This window comes from Fukomys damarensis, unplaced genomic scaffold (assembly GCF_012274545.1).
Source record: "Fukomys damarensis isolate Sample0158 unplaced genomic scaffold, DMR_v1.0_HiC HiC_scaffold_7, whole genome shotgun sequence".
Taxonomy (NCBI): Eukaryota; Metazoa; Chordata; class Mammalia; order Rodentia; family Bathyergidae; genus Fukomys; species Fukomys damarensis.
In genome coordinates, this window is record NW_022900919.1 from 36038771 (window position 1) to 36050034 (window position 11264).

At 39.7% G+C, this 11264-nt stretch overlaps 1 protein-coding gene across 3 annotated transcripts in view; it reads left to right on the plus strand.

The window, feature by feature from the left end:
- The first annotated feature begins 947 nt into the window (after positions 1-947).
- Positions 948-11264, plus strand: part of Mkks (McKusick-Kaufman syndrome) — a 21385-nt gene continuing 11068 nt past the window's right edge. The window contains exon 1 of one of the 3 annotated variants that reach the window (XM_010615999.3): positions 948-1136. The gene's annotated coding sequence lies outside the window, so the exon portion shown is untranslated. The remainder of the gene's footprint in view (positions 1137-11264) is intronic. The other 2 variants (XM_010616000.3, XM_010615998.3) reach the window with 2 other exon arrangements.

The window sequence follows — 11264 nt, forward strand, 5'->3', positions numbered from 1 at the left end:
GATCTGGGTAGCTTCGCATCGGCTTGAAGCCGGAGCCAGGACTTAAGATGGCGGCAATCACAAAGTGAGAGGGATGGACGCTGCCCTAGGGAAAAATGGCCTCCACTGACGCTCACAACTTTCAAGGCGCCACCAAAACAAAAATGGCGGCATAGGCTGGCCTTTTAGAGGCTGTTAAAGCAAAGAAGGTGATTGGCAGGTGATGAATTACCATTATTCCGGTACTATGTAGCAGTGGTGGAGAGAAGATAAAACGCAGTATCACTGTGGTTTGATAGCTGAAAATTCATTGCTCGAGTGGAAAGTATTTTCCATGGGCACAATGGGAGAAATTTTACGTAAAATAGCCATCTTAAACGTAACTTTTTCCCTTACTCTTCGGAATGACCCAGGAGAGTAAAAGTTTTATCTCTGAGTCGGAAAACATCGTAGATAACCCGGAAACAATCTGTTGAAGGACCCCACTCTGAATAACTTCTCACCTCGCTGTAAGCCTGGACTGAGGGCGGAAGCCAGCTAGAAAGCGACCACACTCACTGCGCATGTCCAACTTCCAACCCGATCCAGGGAGATTGACCAGTTTAGCGCGTTTCCTCGTTTTCCATGCAGCTGTAGAGAGAGGCGGGGTTTTGTTCTGAGCGGCAGACTCTAGCGCTTCGTGATTGGCCAGTCACGGGGTGCATAAAACCAATAATGATTGCCTAGTTTTACTTCATTAAGTGAATGCCCATGAAGTGTGTATAAAAAAGCAGTTCTGTCCCCTTTTTGTGTTTTACTTACCTCTGAAATTTTACTTACATGTTACATTTAAACTGTACATTTTCTACTATCTGCCGACATTGACGCTAAATAAATCCCGCCCCTACCCTTTCCGGCTACTGCCGCCGCTTGAGTGGACCACAAAACCCGGAGAGACGGAATTAGAGCAGGTCCGGGACCCACTTCACACCTGCGCGTGCGCCATTTCGACTCACAGGTCGAAGGTCCCCTGAGTCCGCAGCAGCGGCTGGGGGCTAGGTTCGGCGTCCGGGGCCTGCTGGCTGAGGCAGCGTCATAGGAAGTCGCAGCGCTGTAGGCAGGTGAGAAAGCTGGAACCTCAGTTGGAAAAAGAGCCGTGAGGCTGAAGAAGGACGCTTGTAGGTGCCCAGCGCCCGCAGATGTCGCCCTCGTCCTCGCTTGTGGGGGTGGGAACCACGGGAGGCTCCTGGCGTCGGAGCAGCGGTAGCAGCTGTCCGCGCGGTGGGGGTGGAACCGGGCGTCCTCGCTCGCTTGCTCTGTGAAGCCGGCGGAGACGGTGTCCAGGGGCCTTCGGGTCACACCTGTGTGGCACCGCCCAGCTGGGACCCGGGACACCCCTTTCGCCCCTCTCTCCCTCCCGGCCTTCCGAGGCCTTGTGCCCGTCGCGGGGTGACGGGTGTACAGTGAGCCCGAGACTGCTGGCAGCCACCCCCCTTCCCTGAAGCTGGACGGCAGCCCTGGCGTAACTCTGATAAGTGAACAGCAGGATTCTAGAGTGACCTGGGTGGTTTTTCCTGGGAGGCGGACTCGGAGATTTGTAGGCAGCAGTTGTATTGGAGAGGACTTTTTGAATCATTGCTGAGGACTGAAGGAAATAGGATTGGACTGAAGGGAAAAAAATTGAGCTGTAGTGCAGTCCCAGAGAAGGTCCTGCTTCGGCTCCAGAGCGACTCTGCTGCTGGGTGGGCCTCTTCCACTTGTTCCAAGGTGGAGGAGAGGATCAGGCCTTTATCTCCTGCACTGATCAGGCATTGGATGTCTGGAGGTGTGACTTCACCTCTCCAGCTGAGTCAGCCCTGGAAAGGGGCTGGCAGCTGAGGAAATACATCTTTTATTCTTCACAGGGATCCGCGTGGTGCAGGTTCTTCACCACAGAGATGGGGCTTTGAGGGAAGGATAGGGAAGAAACTTTAGGACAGGTGCTCCAAGAAAGTGGAAGCTTAAGGATAAGTCACCCTACTTGGAACCAAGGGCCCACGATTCTGCTGTCTGCTTTGCGCTGGGGATACAGCAGGCGAACAGAACAAGCCGTGCTGCCTTGGAGATGGTGGATGGCAGTAAATGCGTCTCTACTGACTCCCTGTTGTAGCTAAAAATGAAGTTAGTAAACCTAGATTGAGATTCCATCTAAAGAAATTGAACAGAAAACAAAAAGTGAGGTTTTGAAAATTGAATCAACTCTGCAGAAGTTTTTAATCCATACAGTATTTTGTTTTCTCCTAGAGAATATTTAATCATGTTTTGTTGGGTTGTCTCCTCAAGCTTGTATTTTCCTGGGAGACAAAATCATGCTTTATTGATCTTAGTAGTTTCCTCTGAACTCTGCCAGTATGTAATAGATACTAAGTGAGCATTTGGATAAAATTACTGTCACACATACTTGATGTGAAAACTGATAAGCCCTAAAGGATTGGAACACAGGAGACATGATTGCATGTGGGTCTGTCTTTATAACATTTTCTAGTTTGGTTTTGGTTTTTGTGTTTTGAGACAGGTTCCCCTTTGTCATACAGTCTGGCCCTGAATTCCCCATTAGCCCAGGCTGACCTCGAACTCGGAGCCATCCTTCTACCTCAGCCTCTTGAGAGTTGGGATTACAGGCGTGCGTCACCATGCCCAGCAACATTTCCTAGTTTTGTAAAAAGTGACCAAATGTTAGTCAGAATGTTAGCTGATAATGTATAATGGCATCATTCAAGTAGGAGAGTCTAGAGAGACTTATTTTTATATATGATTTGTATTCCACTGATGATAATTGCCATGTATTGAGCAAGTACCACACACTGCACACTGTACTAAGCAATGAATACATATGTGATGATCTTCATAATGGGGCCCTATGTTACACATTATTAAATTGAGTAGGAGAGAAGTGATTTGTTCACAATCGTAACTAAATTGTGAGGGAAGTTAGAATTCCTCTCATTACTCTTAAATGACCAACATTTTCTCTTAAATAGCCAACATTTCTGAACATGTAGATCATGTCTCTGTCGTACGAGGACTCGCATTTAATCATTTGGCGACTCTAATTTTATTAACTTATCAGAAACAAACATGAATTTAAACATGCTGTCTTTACTGCTTTGCTGTTTTAGTTTCCTTGTTTCTTTCATAATTAGCTTACCCGACTAACTCTCCTATAACATCCTAGATTCTGATTCAGCCTCTTCCCCCAATTAAAATAGCCCGCAGACAACAGACACTCTTTCTTGAAAATTTGGAGATTTTATAACTAATTGAAACTGTCCAGAAGAAGTAGGCCTCCCTATGGGACCACTTCTTTTAGTTCGGGCATTCATTCCAGTATTGTTTCCTATGATTCCAGTTAGGGTTTTTGTTTTGTTTTGTTTTGTTTTTCAAATAGAAATAGTAATTATAGTCACTGAACACAGACCAAGTGCCAAGTGTTATGGCAATTTTACAACCACTTTGTGGTATGGAAGTTACTGTTATTCTCCTTTTGCAAAGGATGGAACTGAGGCATAGAAAGATTAATTGGCTCATCCAAAGCCCTGTGGTAAAATTTCAAGTGATAAGGTAGAAAGTCAACACCCAAGTAATGGGATTTGTTTCCTTAATCACTACATGACAGTCCATTCTTACTAAAATGTACTTCGTTGTACTTTACTTTCTGAAAACTGGCAGGCAGAAACTAGATCCCAATAGGCTTTTTATGCTATACTAAGAAATTGAGATTTCATTCCCTAGTCAAAAAATGTCACAAGCCAGGCATTGTGCTGCACACCTGTAATCCCACTACTCTGGAGGCTGAGTCAGGAGGATCGCCGTGAGTTCCAGGTCAGTCTCAACTACATAGTGAGACTCTGTCTCAAAAAACCAAAAGTTAAAAAAAAAAATTTTTAAAAAAGGGGGTGCCGGTAATTGAACTCAGTGGTTCTGCTACCTGCCTTGCAAGCACAAGATCCCAAGTTCGATCCCTGGTACCAAAAAAAAAAAAAAAAAAAGTCACTAAAGGCTTCTGAGCAGAGCAGGAACACAAACAAATGGGTTTGTTTTGCAATATGGCTGTTTTAAGAGTACAGAGAACAAATTTGTGGGAGTAGACTGGAAGAGTGGTTCTCAAACTTTAGGTTCAGAATTACCTAGAAAATGTATTAAAACACATACTACATACTACCCTAGAGTTCCTGATTCAGTAGGTCAGGGCAGGTGGATTTTATGTAAGTTCCAAGGTGATAGTTCATGCTATTGAGACCACACTCTAAAAAGCACTGACCTCCTAAGCGAGGAGGTCATTTCAGAGTCATGAGGGACTGGTCTATGGCCATGTGCAATGGTTCTGTCAAATGGCAGGATGCAGTGACTGACTTAAAGAGGAGTGAGGAAAAGGGCTGAATCTGCATATCCAAATTTATTTACTTATTTATTTGCCAAACTTGGAAATCTTGGTGGAACAGAAGTTTGGGAAGCAAAGAGGGTTTGTTTTTGTGTGTGATGGTTTTTATACTATTTGTAGGGACACTTAAGTTAAAGGTTAACAGTAGAAGTTGGGTGGATTTGTGGATCTAAGTAGGAGATGAAGAAGGCAAGAGCCATTAGTAGATACTTTATACTACAGACTTAGGGTGTGAATGAGACCATGGAGTCAACCAAAGACAGGTATTAAATAAGAATGAATAGGTGGGTAGAAACCAAGGCATCATTAAAGGAGGTGGAGAAGGAACAAACTTCAAAAGTAGATTAGAATGGTTCAGAGAGATAAAGTGAGAGGATGGGACTGGGATTGTTACAGTTTGGACCTGAAGTTACTCACAAAGACTTGGTCACCAGACTTGTCACTTAGTCAACCATTTGGGAGGTGGTGGAATCTTTAGGATATAGGTTCTGGTGGAAAAAAGCCTGCTCGTGGAGGTGTTTGTACAAAGAGGGTATTGGGGCCTGAGCCCCTTCCTCTTAATCTCTTCCACTTCTTTCCTCCCTGAGGTGAACAGACTTCTACCATGTGTTGCTACTTTGGTGGACTGTGCTGCTCTAGGCCCACATGGATGGGGTCAGGCAACCATAGGCTGAAGATGTGAGCCAAAATAAGTCATTCGTCCTTTGAAGTCGTTTATCAGATATAATTATGTTACAGCTATGGAGAACTAGCTAAAACAGTGATCTTTATAATCAGCAGTTTTTGTGGAGAATAGAACGAAAGCAGATTATTAATGTAGGTTTGAAGACGGAATGAGAAGTGACTCCAAGAAGATGCATTATATGAATTGAATGAGACTGCGCAGCACATGCAGGGGGGCTAGTCAAGAGTAATTGCTTTAGGGAATTTGTCTTTGGTTCTTTTCAATAGAGAAAAATGGTCCTGGTTATGCAAGGAAGGAAGACCTTTCAGAGTGCAAGGTTGGACAGGAGAAAGGGGATGCTGGCATTAAAACCCTGAAGACACTGGAGAGTGGGACTGGAACATGGTAACAGGAGCACCACTTCCTTGTCTGAGAAAGGCTTGGGTGAGGTGTTTCACATGGAAAACTGAGATGGAAATCTGTGTTTTAACACGTAGGAAAGGGAAACTGAGAGTGTTAATATCTCATAGCCACAGTGTCCTCTGGCCATTAAATGAAGGTGGAGAATAAAACTCTGAAAAAGGAGGAGGAATAGAAACTGGTCCTATAGAGATTCAGAGTAGTTCAGGAGCACATAAAATCACTGTGTAACGCAAAGGTCTCATTCAACTGGACGTTTAATCTGGAACATCTGGCTATCAGCATGATACCTATTCCTTTCTCCCTGAGCAATGCCAACATGAAATGGTGGCCCGGTTGTAAAATCAGTGAAAAGGAATGAAAGGATTCTGAGACAACACAATAAAAAATTATAGCCTTTCTGGTAAGCATAGCCTGCCAGTAGGCTGATTGCCATTTCTCAGTAGTCACTAATCAAATCACTTCATATTTTTGACGGCCTCCAGTTAGTGAAGCTCCCATATAAAATTTGTGATTCTTTCACAATAATATTTATTTTAAATTATAAATACACCGCATTCACAGTAAGGATGAGAAGGAATAGCAAAAAATATTAAGTACTTCTGTGCATCTAAACCTTCACTATATTTTGTTACTCTAGATCCATTCCTGACCTGGCTACTGGATGTAGGTCAAACTGACCATGAATGGTGGGATCGGGGCAGTGGTAGGCTTTTGCAGAGTGAAAGCTATTGAATTCAAATATGATCTGTTCTTTCCTCAAGAGTATGATGTAGTATTTTTACAACACTAGAAGAGTTTGGCAAAGCTGATGTTATTTTAGCTGATACATATAGAAAAGAGAAAAATAGGAAAACTGTGCTTTGCCATGCTGCCTAGTTGAATACCACAAAGATAGTATAAATTCTTCTTGGAAAAAAAACCCTGAAATATAAAAACTGTTCAAATTAATGGGGTACCATGCAATATTTTTGGTGTGTGTATATGTTACATAATATTTAAATCAGGTTAAATTTATCTCTTCAAACATTTATCATTTCATTATGGTGAAAACATTCTAATCCTTTTTCATACTTATATGTACATGGAAATGCCAAAATATGAACTATCGTATCAATATTCTACATTTAACAACCTACCTGGTTAACATCTGTTCAAACTTATATCCAAGGCACACTCTTCTACTATCCGCCTCTCAGAATTATAACCCATCTTTTCTTTTCATGCAGTTCTATACATCTTGTTTATAGCATCTCAGTGTCTTTTTGTACAGTATACCTTGTTTATACAGTACTTTAATTTTTGTGGATTGTACTGTATAGTACTTTTGTTTTATTATACATTACATTACTGCATGTATGAGTTAGGCAAATAAGGCAAAGTCGTCAAGTTGGAGTCTCCCTTGACTATTTATTCTGAATATTGGAATGTACATACTATATGCAATTCCTCATTTAGCAACCAAATCATTTAATGACCTAGTCACAGGAATATAGCTTGGTTGTTAAATGAGGAATGGCTGTATTGAAAATCAAAGATAAAAACAACTACTTATAACACAGATGATTGGAAATCAGGAATGAGGGAGTCACAAAAATATAAAACCAACACTGTCACTGTAAAAGAAAATGCACTATAAAATTTTGTAAATGCTAGGAATGGTGGTGTGTGCCTCAGCACTCAGGAGACTGAGACAGGAGGGCTGTCAGAAGTTCGAGGCTAGCCTAGGCTACATACTGAGTTCAGGGCTGGCCTGAACTACATAGTAAGACCCTGTCTCAGAAGAAAATTTCGGTAAACTTTAATCACAAAAGCTGGAATAATGCAAGCTTCATAATTAAATTACACAATATAATAAAATACACAGTGAATGTGTAAATAAAAATTAAAAATTATTAGTGTAGAAGACACATTCCCATTGATCCTCCTCAGTATACTTTCCCTCACTTAGAAACATTTATCTCATTCTTTCTCATTTCTGAAGCAGTCCTTGTAGTCCTTCTCTTTCATGTGAGTCTTTGTGGCTGCCTTTGAATGTCCTGAATTTATTTAAAATGTTTACAGTGGTCTCTGTACAATAAAAACATTATGGTATGTCTTCATCCACCTTATTAACCAGATCTGGCACTGTGTAGCTTCTGGCTCTTCCCTAAAGTCAAAATGACCATGGTAGGTAAGTGTTTGAATTGATTCAGGACATTGAGGCAGACATGATGGTGCAACTAAAGACCCTCATGAAAGAGTACTTCCAGAACTACTTCAGAAAGTGTCAAGAATGGGGTAAATGTGTTCAGGTGAGAGGGAATATTTTGAGGGAAATAAATGGCAGTGTGTCTTTTACTGAAATAATCTTCTTCAACATTCTTTGCATCTTTTTATCGTATCACATACATTTTGTACAAGTTTTAAAACTTAATTTTTCAAATACTTGAATACTGTGCACCCCAAAACCATCAGATGGCATCCAGCAAGCCCAGTAGGCAATATCAGAATCCTTTAGAGAAGAGTCCCTAATTTTGTAGTAAGAAATGCAAAACTACCTGAATTCAAATGACATTGTATGACACAAAAGAATAGTTTGATATCTAATTCATCTGCCATCTTTTGTTGGTTCACTCTCAACTTGAAAAGTTCACTGAATGAACAGAAAGCACGAACTTACCATATTTTTGCTAATTGTGAGCACATTCTTAAGAAACTTTTGTTTCTGACTTAGGAATCCCTGGGTATCCATAAGGTAGTTCCACACCATTTGGAAAGACTTGCTAAGTGTTTTGAGGGAAGGACCATTGCTAGATAAATTGAATTTAGCATACATTTCTATTTTCTAAATTGCATCTTACATTCCGTCTACTCAGCATGATGAACCTTTGTAAAAGTTAAGGATTTAAAAACTTTTTGTCAGATTCATTTTAAACATGAGTTAATTGCTAAGAGATCTTTCAATTTGAATTATCCTGAGAAGCAGAATATAGAGTCTGTGATTATGGGCTCTAGAGTGTTTACAAGAATATTATGTTGAGCCATAAAACATTGAGAAAAGAAAATGTTGTGAGCTCTTTATCAGTGAGGGGATTGGTCTAATTAGAAAAATCTTCATATAATTAAATTCTATACCACAATTAAAAAATCATAATGATTATGAGAACATATTATAAACAGTATTAAATTACCACATTTTTGTTAAAACCAAAAAGGTTTTTAATTTATTTTGTTATTTTCTGTATTCACTAGCTTTAAGAAGTAAGCCTATATTACTAGGAAAAGAATAGTAATGGTAATTTGAATTTTTTAAAAATCCCCTAGGAAAATTGAGAAGAAATAAAGGGTCTAGATTTTACCTCCCAAATATATTTGTTGTACAGATTTGATTTTGAAAGCTCCACAAGAGGATATGAACAAAATAAGTAACATATTACCTATGTACCATATCAAATATGAAATTTTAAAACTATGTTGTCTCTAAAAACTAGCAATGAGGCTTACTTAGTAAAGTCTAATGTATCTATTGCTGGGCAGTTGGTTATATGTTCAATATAACATAGCTAGAAAGCTTTTAAATGAAAGAAACAAAATAAGTTAATGTTAAGGCCAGTGGCATTTTAAGAGTGCAAGTTTCAACTGCTGTGTGGAGATGGCCTATTACGTTTGCAGTGTGATAGTGTTTTTATATGGATTAAATAGGAAGGCTCAAAAAATATTTTATAAAATAAAAAACCCTCTAATCCTGATCCTAATCATTTTCCAAGCCTCTCAGAGTACCGCAGAATAATCTGTCACAAAATATTTGCCTACTTTCTGCCCTCCATTAGCCAAATCAATATATGAAATATGGAGAATGTGAAGAAGTAGTAACCTGTAGGTGTTTAGTAAACATTAAAGCAGTCAATCTTAAATCAGTCCGTATCAGTTACTAAAGCAGGAAGTATTGTACTGGGCCTCAGTGATTGGCAAATGATGAATTTTCAGCCAAAATAAATACCAGGTTTAAGGAAACCTAAATCTAGAGAAGGATGCATAAGCTCTTAAATAATCTTGATGAAAAGAATAGCTTATTATACATAGCTTCCACATGATCCAGAAAATTCATTAATGGTAGGGATTAACTTAACCCTATTCTGAGACCCCATTTTCACTCTTCTCAGAGAAGATTCAGAGTACACTGCATTACATGCCATGAACAACATGCAGAGTCAGCACAACACTTCTAGATTTGCTGTTATAAATTGTGGTTTGATTTGTTTTGATATGAGTGACATCTGTATTGGGCAACTTTCCATCACTGTGACAAAATGCTGAGATAAATTGTAAGGAGGAAAGGTTTATTTGGGCTCTTAGTTTGGAGGTTTCAGTCCATGATTTGTCTGTTGCTTTTGGGCCTGTGGTAGAGCAATATGTCATGAGGGGAGCTCATGGCAAGGGACATTGCTCACCTCATGGCGTCCAGGAAATAGAGTCCCTCCCCCAGTTATGTTATTGCACTGTCAAATCTCAAGTGCTATAAAGCTATTTCAGCAATAGATTTTACAGTGAAATTTAATCATGATGCAGTTATTTATGAATGATTTCTTCCATAAGCAACAAAAGCATGTCAATAAAAATTATGGTCTCTCAAGACTGTGTAAAGTATGTAAGATTCCAGAAACAGCCGTAAGATTCTCTCATTTACAAAGTGGATCATGTTGTTTTCCATTCAGCAGTTTAGGCTTAGCAGCAAAGTCCTTGTAATGTGTGAATTTAGACCTAGAGGAGAGATAGTCTCTAGTGCTGGGAATAATATATGTAGGTATACATAATACTCGCAGCCTTTTGTTTATTTGTAATATACACAGTACCTATAGACAGTTCAGATTATTTCTCACATTGCTGCCATATTTTAATACTGATTTAAATGTTAATGGGTATGTAGAAAGTGTACACGTCTTTCTAATTGCATTTATACAAAGTAATTTAGGAGATTTCATGATACTAAAATATAGGTGCAACTGAAACAAATCTTAAGCATGTCTCATAGATGATGGACTATCAGTCATCACAATCTGTAAGTTTATCACTAATGAGTATCCCTAAAATGTAAAGGTATAAGGAAGCTTTAAAATTTTTCTAGATGTGAGTTTCCAAACCTAATGGGTCCTCAGAACACAGCTTTCCTGGGCTCTATGCCACACTTGTCAAATGAGAGACAGGAAACAAAGTGTGTATTCATCACCAACTAGCTAACTTTAGGCAGTAATTTGGCCCCAGAGTCTTCATGTACCTGAGGTTGAGAGTTATTGTGGGACATGGCTACTAGTGATCCTGGGCAAAAAGTATAATGCAGTGGATCAACACATAAATGTGGAAATACTACTTATCATTCAGAGTCACAACTCCCATGCCAAAGTCTTTTGCTACAGTTGGAATCTGTACTTATTATTCCAGTCTCTGTTAAAACACCATCATTTACATTTTGTCAGAACAGGAATCCTAAATTTTCACCACATGTTTAAGGGTTACCATTTGATTCTTCTGTTAAAATTATGACTAAATGTAATCATTAAAAATAAGAGCTTAGCATGGTGGCACACTGGGAGACTGAGGCAGGAGGATTCCAAGTTGGAGCCCATCCTAGGCAACTTAGTGTTTTGCTTAGACTCTGTCTCAGAATAAAAAATGCGCTGTGGATGAGCTTGGTACAAAGGCCCCGGATTCAAAAATAAACAAACAAATAAATAAATAAATTTTTAAAAAAATAAGGGTTGGAGATGTAGCCCATTAGAACGTTGGCCATGGGTTCAGTCCCCAGTGTGGAAAGAAAGAAGG